General features: G+C 42.7%; 1 protein-coding gene across 1 annotated transcript in view; it reads left to right on the top strand.

The window, feature by feature from the left end:
- The first annotated feature begins 2,095 nt into the window (after nt 1–2,095).
- The window catches only part of LOC110492234 (rho guanine nucleotide exchange factor 19), a 37,471-nt gene continuing 27,299 nt past the window's right edge, over nt 2,096–12,267 (top strand). The window contains exon 1 of the mRNA XM_021566371.2: nt 2,096–3,221. The gene's annotated coding sequence lies outside the window, so the exon portion shown is untranslated. The remainder of the gene's footprint in view (nt 3,222–12,267) is intronic.

The following is a 12,267-nucleotide window of genomic DNA, read 5'->3' as shown; positions in this document are numbered from 1 at the left end:
TGCTATGCTTGCTGTGAGTGTGTTCCTCTGCCATTCAGCCTGCAGGAAGTGTGCGTTAGTACATGTCAGTTAGTGGATTAAGGTATGCAACGTGGTCACAGTCTTCCACAGAGACTGTGCATTCCAGATGGCACCCTATTCCCTATAATGTGCTCTCCTTTTTATAGAGTTCTGTAGGCAAAAAGGTGCTATTTGGGACATGGACATTGTACTAATGATTCTCCCATTATACCTCAACATTACATTTAAAGTAACTGTCATTTGAAAATCTCACTTTGAAAAGTACATATTCTGTTAACTCATACCCACATAATGTTGTTGACTCATTCTATACTCATATTTGTGAGTTACATTCAGTTACTTTTAGATTACTTTCCCCTTAAGAAGCATTAAAAGAAGACAAACATGTATGTTACCAATTGAACCAGATCTATTGCAGGATAAATCAATGTTAACGTTTACATAGCTGGCCATATATACATTTTACTTTATGGGTTGATTATGTAGGCTTCTTCTAACCCATCACTTTCTACTACACATAATAATATGATTAAATAGTATCTTTACATTAAAAACTAAAGTCTGTCAGAATTCCGGTCACGGGCCTCCCGAGTGGCGCAGTGGTCTAAGGCACTGCATCGCAGTGCTAGCTGTGCCACTAGAGATCCTTGGCCGCGACCGGGAGACCCATGGGGCGGCGCACAATTGGCCCAGCGTCATCCAGATTAGGGGAGGGTTTGGCCGCTCTAGCGACTCCTGTGGTGGGCCGGACGCATGCACGCTGGCACGGTCGCCAGGTGTACCTTGTTTCCTCCGGCACATTGGCGTGGCTGGCTTCCGGGTTAAGCGGGCATTGTGTCAAGAAGCAGTGCGGCTTGGTTGGGTTGTGTTTCGGAGGACGCACGGCTCTCGACCTTCGCCTCTCCCGAGTCCGTACGGGAGTTGCAGCGATGGGACAAGACTGTAACTACCAATTGGATACCACGAAATTGTTGATAAATACCAACAACAAAACAAAAACAAAAAATAGAATTCCAGTCATTCCAATAAATGTTATACCCCTTGGTCTTCAAGAACAGGACTTGGAAATATGGAAGTATAGATTAGCCTAATTGTTTTACCTGAGCATCACCCCAAAACTAAGGACTTATTAGCCAGCCCTACTCTGTTGTTTATGATTTTGTTGTCGTGTAGGACTGATTGGGCTCATTGATTTGGGTTGAAAAATAAGTGCTGCGTTCATGGAATGACATGCTTTGAGCACTACTGAAAAGTGCTATTTACATGTGAAAAATGAATGCCATAGGCTGCATTTGCAATAACTTTTTGTTGGTGACACTTTGATATCTAGATAATATGCAGCTGTTTAAAGGGCAAATCCACAGATGAAACAATAACAAAATGGTCGCCCGCCTCTGTTTTGGTAAAAAGCTGAGGGATGGGCCTGGAGAAATGTAACCACTCTCAGATTAATAGACAGAACTATGGATGCAAGGTCTGACCATCCATGATATCAACATTATTGTTTTAACCATGTTATGAGGCTATACAGTGTTTGTTTATATTTACAAAGTTTACAAACATTGGAGAAAAACAAGCTTATATTTTGGGTTCTTATGTAGTGTGACAGTTAAACTAAGCTCATGAGGCATTTATAAGTTATATTCTTGAGAAATCACTTTTTGATTACTACATGATTCAATATGTGTTATTCCATAGTTTGATATCTTCCCTATTCTAAAATGTGGACATGAACATGTGTCCATTAGGGCTATGGATTAAAAAGTGTTATCTGCATGAATTAGATTGAGCAATGAAAGCCCCACTTTTATTCCATAGGCTGGGATCTGCACTGTGCAGCTGTGCAAGAGCCATGTTTCACTGGTTTCAAAAAGCCTTTTTTCAATGCTGATTTGAATGTCATTGGGAAAACAACAAGACGTTTCAAAGATTTGTTTTGCAAACCTCCTTTCTGAATTTAAAAGTAATCCTCAAAGTAATCATGTAGTTTTTCAAAAGTATCTGTAATCTGATTACAATATTTTTGCTGGTATCATAACAGATTACAGTTACCGTTTTTTTTGTAATCCCTTACACGTAACAGATTACATGTAATCCAATACTCCCCAAACCTGCTTGTCATGTAACCACAAACAAGTTGCCAATGTTAGATGGAATACACAATATTGTGTAGAGTTTTAATGATAGCAGATTAACTGGCAACTGAGTTTTTTTGATAGATTTCTGGTTTGTTGATAGTGACATGATGAAAGAACAACTTTTGAATTTTTTATTGATAAAATCTGGAAAACTGTTCAAATGAGGACAATTAGACTTTCTCTCACCACTGCTTAGTAGAGGGTTGACCGAGGTAACCATTTTTTATGTTTAATTAGGGAGTTATAATGCTTGGGAGAGGGAGAAGCCAAGTAGTTCAAGCATGCGTTTGCAAATACTTTCTTTCTCCAAACTGATACTTAGCTACTTACTTAATTGCATGGGCGCACACGCATACACACACACACAGACACTGCCTGAGTACACACACAGACAGACACACGCCTGAGCGCACACACTGTCTGCTTCCCACCCCTTTTCCCTCCTACTTGCCTTCTATCCACTTTCAGTGCATTTCTGTTGACACACAACGATCTGACCCATGCGCACACACACACACACAGACAAACTATCACACATATTCACAGAAAGGAAAACATTTTCTCTCACACAGATGGCTGCTAGCACACTCCTCTCTCGATCTCTTTCTATAAGCAGGTGTTGAAATGCAACACTAACTATTAGAGGCCGAGAGAAAAAGAGGGGGAGAGGGAGGAGAGAGAACGGGAGAGAGTGCACTTCCCCAACTGTAGCAGGGAGAGAGGGGACGAGAGGGATTGTCAACGAGGAGAGGGAGAGCAGAAGCCTAAAGAGGGATCTGCATGGTAAGTAACCAGACCAGCGAGCACTTTTTTTCGTTTAAAGTTCCTGTTTTTTGTTGGAGGGAGAAGAAAATAAAGACACAACGGAGGAGTCGGGACCCTGTCCCCTACTTTCTGGACGAGTGGAGTAAAAATCTGAAGAAGACCTGAAGGGAATGAAGCTGGGAGGGACACAAGGCAGTCATGGATAGCACATAGAGCCTCAGCCAGACGATAGGATGGCCTGGATTCACACACTGTCGCTGGCAACCATCCAGCTCAGAAGCTACTGATATCCATGAGGTAGTACAGCCCATCTATCCATACATATTTGTATATATTGTTCTGTGTGCAATGCAATGTTGAAGTGTACACTAACCAAGTGTGTACCGTTGTTAGTTATTGTGACCTTCGGGTGGGGTGGTGGATTTTGATGTTGCATATGAAAGTTAAGCTGTCCTGTTTTTTGCGGGGTGAGTCAAAACAGTGCCATGGTGCTACTTTCAGACTGCATTGCTGCATGTCAGATGCACAGATTTAGAGGTAGATGAAAACAAAGATAAACAAAAACACCCTCAAGTTGACATTATATTAATACAATGTCAACTTGAGGGTGTTTTTGTTTTATTGTTATTTTCATGGCAATTGTACTGGGAGCGTGTGTTCCTCCAATGTGCAGTCTGTTTCAATTACACATGGTGTGCTGTTAGAGGGAGACCGTTTGAGAGTTCAAGGGTACATGTTCAGTATCATAGGGGGTGCATTCTATACTATTTCACTGTTATGGAAATTAAACTTTATTTTAAAGTACATTTAACATCTCTACACATAATACAGTAAACTAGGCTCAATAAATAATAATAACCATCCCTGACGTGCACTGTAATCCAGAGAGACTGACTTTACAGTCGATGAGTCATTATAGTGTAGGTCTGCAGTATACGTTTACATAATACATGTAAAATACACACGCATCTGTCAATACATGGAGATACTTTAGAAACACCACACGTACAGACTCAACCGTTCACATCAATTATACAATGGAATGGCAAAATATTCCATTAGAAGCATTGTTTGCATCAGTAATAGTTCCCTATCCTTGGGCATAGCATGGGAAATGAGGCTTTGCAAGGCTTTGAGGCTGGAGTGTAATGGTTACAGTAGGAGCTGTGATTAGTTGCAGGGCAGGTAAGTGCATGTTTGGAATATGTCGGGGGGAGGATTGTTTAAAAAAAACTGCACGGCGCCGTAGTGCGCACACACTCCTTTCAAGTCTTAGTCTACACCAGATCAGTTGGAGGCCCTCTCCATAAACCTTCAGGATCTTTCAAGTGACTGCACTGTAAACTGAGGAGCAACCATGTGTGTCTGTGTGCGTGTTTGTGTTTGTGTGTTTTTCACAGCAGTGTTTCTGCAGGGAGAGTGTTTTTCTCTCCCACGCTCTGCCTCCAGGTATGTTTGTTTGCCCATTTAACTCAGTGTCTTATAGGAACTGCAATCTAGCTAAGCTGTTTACACACCATCACGAGGAACAAACAAATGACTCAATACTGACATTCAACAGTTCAGCAATATAACTGTTTAGTGCCTGCCAGATTATGGCGTGCCTCCCAAATGGTACCCTATTCCCTATGTAGTGCACTACTTTTGACCAGAGCCTCTGATCAAAACAAGTGTGCTACATAGGGAATAGGGTGCCATTTGGGATGCAAGCATGCTCTTATCTGCTCTGTTTCCCGAACTAAATTTGATTTAGGTCATGTCCTCAAAGACTTCTAGTTTAGATACAGATTGATGTAGCACTAACTTGTATTATTAATGGCTGTAGCAAGAGAGGGTGAACCAAGGTGGTGCGGGTAGAGAATACCCACAAGTAATTTAGTCTGTCTCGCTTATGACTAAGCCTTTTCCCAATGACAATGCACTATCTGTTTGTGTGTGCGCGTGTGAGTGGATGTGTGAGGGTATATGTCTGAATCTGTGCTACTGATTTGCCTACAGACCAATAGTAGATCTCTGCTTGTGGAGACTGATGCCTGTACAACAGCTGCTACACTCCAGGCCTTTACGATGATCTGTACAGAAAAATTAAGAGCCAATGAACCACGTTACATAAAAAGGTTCAACAGGTACTAAGTACTACACCAAACACTAGGAACATCTTCCTAATATTGAGTTGCACCCACCCCCCACCCCCAAACAGCCACAATTTGTCGAGACATGGATTCTACAAGGTGTCGAAAGCGTTCCACAGGGATGGCGGCACACGTTGACTCCAATGCTTCCCACAGTTGTGTCAAGTTGGCTGGATGTCCTTTGGGTGGTGGTCCACTCTTGATACACACAGGACACTGTTGAGCGTGAAAAACCCAGCAGCGTTGCAGTTCTTAACACAAACCGGTGCACCTAGTACCATACCCTGTTCAAAGGCACTTAAATCTTTTGTCTAGCCCATTCACCCTCTGAATGGCACACATACACAATCCATATCTCAGTTGTCTGAAGGCTTAAAAATCCTTTAACATGTCTCCTCCCCTTCACCTACACTGATTTGAAGTGAATTTAAAAAGTGAAATCAATAAGGGATTATTGTTTTCACCTGGATTCTCCTAGTCAATCTATGCCATGAAAAGAGCAGGAGTTCTTAATATTTTGTATACTCAGTGTAGATCACAATATTGGGTTTGTTGAATGTAACTTCCTTCAGGAAATGAAATAAATCTCTTGATAACATAGAGCCGATTCGGACATAGGAAATTACGCCTTTCTTACACACACACCTTTCTTATGCACTTCTCAGTAGTTGGTATTAAGACTTACATTGTGCAGGTGAGCAACGGGCTTTGTAGGCGTGGTTCCCTTGTGTGCGCTAAATAAATGTAATTCAACCGCTGAAAACTCTCCCACTTACTGGCCAACAGATCTTCTTGTGGCCTTTTCACTCAATAGGGTTTTCAGTACATTTATCTTCAGCCATCTCTTTCAAAACGCTGGTAACTTTTAGTTTGAATTTTGTCCAGACTCACTAGAATACATCTAGAGAACGGGTTCAGAATAAAGGAAAGGGAAAGGGGGATAGGGAGTTGTACAACTGAATGCCTTTAACTGAAATGTAGAATATTATGGATCAACGAAAGAAAGCCATCTAAATATATGCATAATCAAGCCATCTAAATATTTGCATAATCGTCTCAGTTTCAGCACCAATTGGTAGATTTAAAAATACTCTGATCTGGTAGATTATTTAGGGTTAGGAAAGTATTTATGAATCATAAACTGGTGAGCAGAGCCTCACCAGTACGCACAAAATAAAGAAAATGGTGGTTTGATTAATTCTGAAAATGTCCACACTCAGTTCTTCAACCAGTGGTAATGTAGAAAGAATAGTGTACAATAGTAGGTTATACCGTCATCTATTATCTGCACTAACCATGGAACTGTGATGACACAGCCAAGTATTCCACCATGCGTAGGGTTCAAACTGTTACGGCTTGGTCTGTGCTCCACGCCATAACGTTTTAATTAGCCTTTTTGGTATGTTATCGACTGTTACTAATGATCCTCAGCAACAACCATATGGCCTTGACATCATTTACAGAGGAACCAAAGGTAAACAAAATAGTGTAATTAAATTGAATGATAATGTAGGCTATACCAACTGAAGGGAACTAACAGTAAATTGACAGTTGAATGTGTGGTTATTAGGTCTACTGACAGTCGATACTGATAGTGGCTAGTATTTAACATGATAGTTCTAGGAGAAAGTTGGGGTAGCCTATAGTTAAGACATTCGAGACTGCCCATCCCTGCTGTACAATTTAAATTATGCATAATGGCACAGCATTTCATACACTTGTGTGGGAAAGTTCATAAAATCAAATGTATTTATATAGCCCTTCTTACATCAGCTGATATCTCAAAGTGCTGTACAGAAACCCAGCGTAAAACACCAAACAGAAAGCAATGCAGGTGTAGAAGCAAATTAAAAGGTAATTTACCACCTACACAAGTGCAGTCTCAGTGCTATGATGGGGTCTAAAACCAGACTGAAGCATTTCGTATACATTGTTTGTCTTCAGGAAGGCAGTGAGTTGCTGCGCAACAGCTTTATCAAAAATGTTAGAGAGGAATGGAAGATTCGATATAGGCCGATATAGGCTTTATTACTGCCTGTTTGGTACACATCCGGTGGATAGAGAGCCGTTTATTATGTTCAACATAGGAGGGCCAAGCACAGGAAGCAGCTGTTTCAGTAGTTTAGTTGGAATAGGGTCCAGTATGCAACTTGAAGGTTTAGAGGCCATGATAATTTTCATCATTGTGCCAAGATATATAGTACTAAAACACTTGAGTGTCTCCCTTGATCCTAGGTCCTGGCAGATTTGTGCAGACTCAGGACAACTGATCTTTGGAGGAATACGCAGATTTAAAGAGGAGTCCGTAATTTGCTTTCTAATGATCATGATCTTTTCCTCAAAGAAGTTCATTAATTTATTACTGCTGAAGTGAAAGCCATCCTCTCTTGGGGAATGCTGCTTTTTAGTTAGCTTTGCGACAGTATCAAAAATACATTTTGGATTGTTCTTATTTTCCTCAATTAAGTTCAAAAATAGGATGATCGAGCAGCAGTGAGGGCTCTTCGATACTGCACGGTACTGTCTTTCCAAGCTAGTCGGAAGACTTCCAGTTTGGTGTGGCACCATTTTCGTTCCAATTTTCTGGAAGCTTGCTTCAGAGCTCGGGTATTTTCTGTATACCAGTGAGCTAGTTTCTTGTGACAAATGTTTTTAGTCTTTAGGGGTGCAACTGCATATAGGGTATTGCGCAAGGTTAAATTGAGTTCCTTAGGTGGTTAACTGATTTTTGTTCTCTGACGTCCTTGGGTAGGCAGAGGGAGTCTGGAAGGGCATCAAGGAATCTTTGGGTTGCCTGAGAAGTTAACACAATTTTTGATGCTCCTTGGTTGGGGTCTGAGCAGATTATTTGTTGCGATTGCAAACGTAATAAAATGGTGGTCCGATAGTCCAGGGTTATGAGGAAAAACATTAAGATCCACAACATTTATTCCATGTGACAAAACTAGGTCCAGAGTATGACTGTGGCAGTGAGGTGGTCCAGAGACATGTTGGACAAAACCAACATGATATGACCAACATGATATGTTGATATGCTTCAGTTTCTGCCCTATGACTGGTTTCACATTTGTCACCAGCGATTTATAAGGTAAAATATATCTAAAACAAGTGTCATTTATATTTACAATTCCCTTATCCAAACGGATTACTCATTTACCTAGCTCTTATCAATAGCTCTTATCAAGATGTAAATTATAGTGCATGGAGAATGGTGTTATTTATATTGAGAGAAAAAAATGTAGAGGCTTTTCCCACTTGGAGCCGGTAGGTTCGCTAGACCTTGTTAATGGTTTCCTTGCGCATAAAGGTGGTGGAATTATGAGATAAGTCAACGTCAGAATACAGTGTATCTCTAGACACACCTCCGTCACACCTTCATTTATTAGATCTCTACCCCAAATTAATAGCAGGCGAATCGCATGCTATTCCCATGCTTAAGTTCAAGGTCAGAATTCGCATAGAGAGAAAAGGGGATAAAGTGTTCAGTGTTTTGCTCCTAAGCATGCAATTTTAGCACTACAATTTATCATTATGGGAAGGAAAGTATTGACATGGTAATTTCACCATATGGGCAAATATGCTAAAATATACCAGAACAAATCTGTAAAGTTGAGTGACTAAAGTGCTCTTTGAATCAGACCATAAATGTCTGCCCACAGGCTGCCCACAGTCTGGATAGTCACAGCCATATAGTAATGTTTGTTGTCTGGGAGAGGTGAAGGAGAGCCATAACTTGACTGACTCAGACAACACAGCTGTAGTGGAAACCTTTCACAGTATCACAGTGTCTATTTATGTGAATGCAATAGCAGAAGTACAGTAGCACAGGATCCTTGACCTTGCGTTTTCAACCAAATATTCCATTGATGTTCGTAGGTATGTTGACTGATAGAATGTTGGTTCAACATATGTTTGCCTTTATCACTGCGTCGGTGGTCACAATTGACCACTGACTCAGTGATAAAGGCAAAAATATGTTGAGCCAACATTCTCAGTCCTGCAAAATTACCTGTGTCTTACTATAAACTTAGTCATAACATGATAACTAAACAATGTGGATATACTATGTTTTTTTTGCTGTCAGTTAATAGTTGAATGACGGACCTACTTGAGTGACAGTGTAACGAGTGCGCTGAGAGTCGGGAAGCAAGTTCAGGGAGTGAGTGATTTAATCAATAAATGAAACATAATACAAAAACAAGAAACACGAACAACGCACAGACCTGGAACAGAAACAATGACTCGGGAACAAACCAGAAGGAGTGACTTATAAAGGGCAGGGAATCAAGGAGGTGATGGAGCCCAGGTGAGTAGGATTATGCGCTGATGCGCGTAACGATGTTGACAGGTGTGTGCCATAACTAGCAACCTGGTGACCTAGAGGTGACCTAGAGTCCGGAGGGGGAGCACAAGTGACAGTACCCCCTCCCCGACTCAAGGCTCCGGCCACAGTAAGCCGACCAAAATGACGATCCCTGGGATCAGGAGTTGACCGGTCACCTCTGCTAAGGCACGGGTGCACGGCGACCTAGAGTTCCGGAGAGAGCATACGTGACAGTACCTCTTCGTCGCGCGGCTCCAGCCAAAGGACGCCAACCACAGGGACGATCCTGGCGATCAGGAGCCGACCGCTCACCTCTGCTAAGGCGCGGGAACCTGTCGATCCAGCTGAGGCGTAGGAGCATGGTGACCTAGGGCGCCGGAGAGAGCATGCATGACAGTGCCCCCTCCCCGGCGCATTCTGCTCCAGCCGCAGGATGCCAACCACAGGGACGATCCCAGGGATCAGGAGCGGACTGGTCACCTCTGCTGAGGCACAGAAACCTGACGGACCGGCTGAGACGTGAGAGCCTGATGAGACCTCCCCGGTTGTCTCGGTCGAGGCATGGGAGCCTGTCGAGCCCGCTGAGGGAGCATGGTGACCTACTGGCGCCGGAGAGAGCATGCATGACAGAGCCCCCTCCCCGGCGCGTGGGGAGCCTGTCGAGCCCGCTGAGGCAGGGGAATCCGACAAACCAGCCGAGGCCTCCCAGGTAGCCCCGGTTCTGACACCCGGACCCGACATCACCACCCTTAGGCGAGGTGTCATAATGTAACGTGTGCGCTGAGAGTCGGGAGGCAAGTTCAGGGAGTGAGTGATTTAATCAATAAACATAATACGAACACCGCAGAAACAATGACGACTCGGGAAGAAACCAAAGGGAGTGAAATATATAGGGCAGGTAATCAAGGAGGTGATGGAGTCCAGGTGAGTGTCATTATGCGCTGATACGCATAACGATGGTGGCAGGTGTACACCATAATAGTCTGGTGACCTAGAGGCAGGAGAGTTTGCACACGTGGCAGATATATATATATTTTTTAATTCGAGAGTGATGTGCCTTCAGATTTACAACTCAATTTACTGCAGTACACCCCTCCACCTCTTCGCCCTCCCCTCCAACCTCCATCCTCCCATGTCCTCCCTCCCCTCCATCTCTCTGAGTCTGGAGCACCTGCCCCATCACCTGTCACTCAGATTGTGTGTGTGCGTTGTGTGCACTTGTGCCTGAGTGTACACATATGCATTGGTGTGGTTGGCTGGAGGTGTATCTGACTATGTGCATCTACATGCACTGCCACTGCAGGGAAGCCAGACAGGACGCTGTGCCACATCCTTCCCATCCATCCAACTGTTGCATACAATCCTAGCTGTATGGCTAGCACTTAGACAAACGGTCTGGCTTTGAATTAGGAGAACTGAACATGAGAGGAGGGATAGGGTGGTGAGACGTACACAGCTTTTTGTATTATGTTAAATGCTTTTCCCTCACTATTTGCTTTGACCTGGTTTCCAAAATGATTTTTTTTTCATTTGAGAAGACAACCCACCCATAAAATAAATGGAGCGGGGCGAACCACTTTCTTATCCTTTGGCTTAGTGGCAGCTCTTTTTTCTGTTGCATGTGGAAAGTCCAGTCCCTTTGTTTGTCTCCTGTTGCAGATTACTGAGAATTTTTAGAGGAATGACGAGAGCCTAGCTATTCAAGGAATGTGCAAAGTGCCTGCATTTGTCAAAGGTTCTTGTTTGGGGGCTGGTCGGTAATGAATTTGGAAGTTAACTTGCTGGCCCTCTTCTGTCAGAGCATAAAGCAATCACTAGTCGAATGTCTCTATCATGTACATATAATAAAAAAAATACTATTGATTATTGAAGTTTTGACACATTTTCTGTAGTGAAATCCTGTTGATACGTACATTGATCAAACTTGGAAGGGCGGGAAGGATACATCTAAACATTCATAACATAAAACAACCAAACAGCATGATCTTTTTCCCTGGATGATATCTCATATTTTGAAATTATTTGAAAAAGATTAGATTCACAAATGAGCGTGAGCAGTGGGGCCCTGGGGCCCTGTGTGAAATGCCCTTCCTAACAGTGTTGCTTGCACACCTGTGCAAGAGCTGAAGCTAGAGCTGAAGCCTGCAGGCTGTTCCAAGCACTGAGTTGGCTATGGCCCCAGCCCACAGCATCTAACATGCAATGGGGCAGGTTTCACACATGCACAAGAATACATTTCTGTCTCACAATAAAGTTCAACAGTTTTTTTTATATCAAAGAGAGTTGTACAGTGTTCTTCATGAGTTAATCCCTTCAGTTTTCCCTGTTAGTATTCTGTTAAAATATGAACCCCAGATATGGCTGCAAGATACAGCGTCTAATTTATATGCCAACTTGAGAGAGAACTATAGAGTACTTTGTCCTCGCTCTAGTTCACCTCCTAATCCTAATGATGCTGTGCTTTTTCCTTCTCTGTTTTTTTTATTCATTTGTAGCTTCGCCCCACAGGCAAAACCTACTACATGGTCAGCTTCGAGGTGGGTTCTCTACCTACCCTGATCATGTTTCAAAACAAGCCGCCCTCAGTTGACTTGTCCATACCTGTCCAGAAGATAAAGGAGAGAGTAGGACAACAACAAAAAAGTCTGGCTTGGTTCCAAACTGGAGGAGAGAAAGAAGGAGAAAACAGACACAGGGAATGGAGAGAATACAATACTTGAATTACAAGAGATGCATCAGCAGAATGTACAGTGTGGCCCATGATCAGATCATCAAACAATCTTTGATTGACAGTTTGGGTGCAGAGAACACCTACAAAGCTGTTTTTTGTTTTGTTTTGTTTTTTACCCCCTTTTCTCCCCCATTTTGTGGTATCCAATTGTTAGTA

The sequence above is a fragment of the Oncorhynchus mykiss genome, chromosome 16 (assembly GCF_013265735.2).
Source record: "Oncorhynchus mykiss isolate Arlee chromosome 16, USDA_OmykA_1.1, whole genome shotgun sequence".
Lineage (NCBI taxonomy): Eukaryota > Metazoa > Chordata > Actinopteri > Salmoniformes > Salmonidae > Oncorhynchus > Oncorhynchus mykiss.
This window is presented reverse-complemented; position numbering and strand designations above follow the sequence as displayed.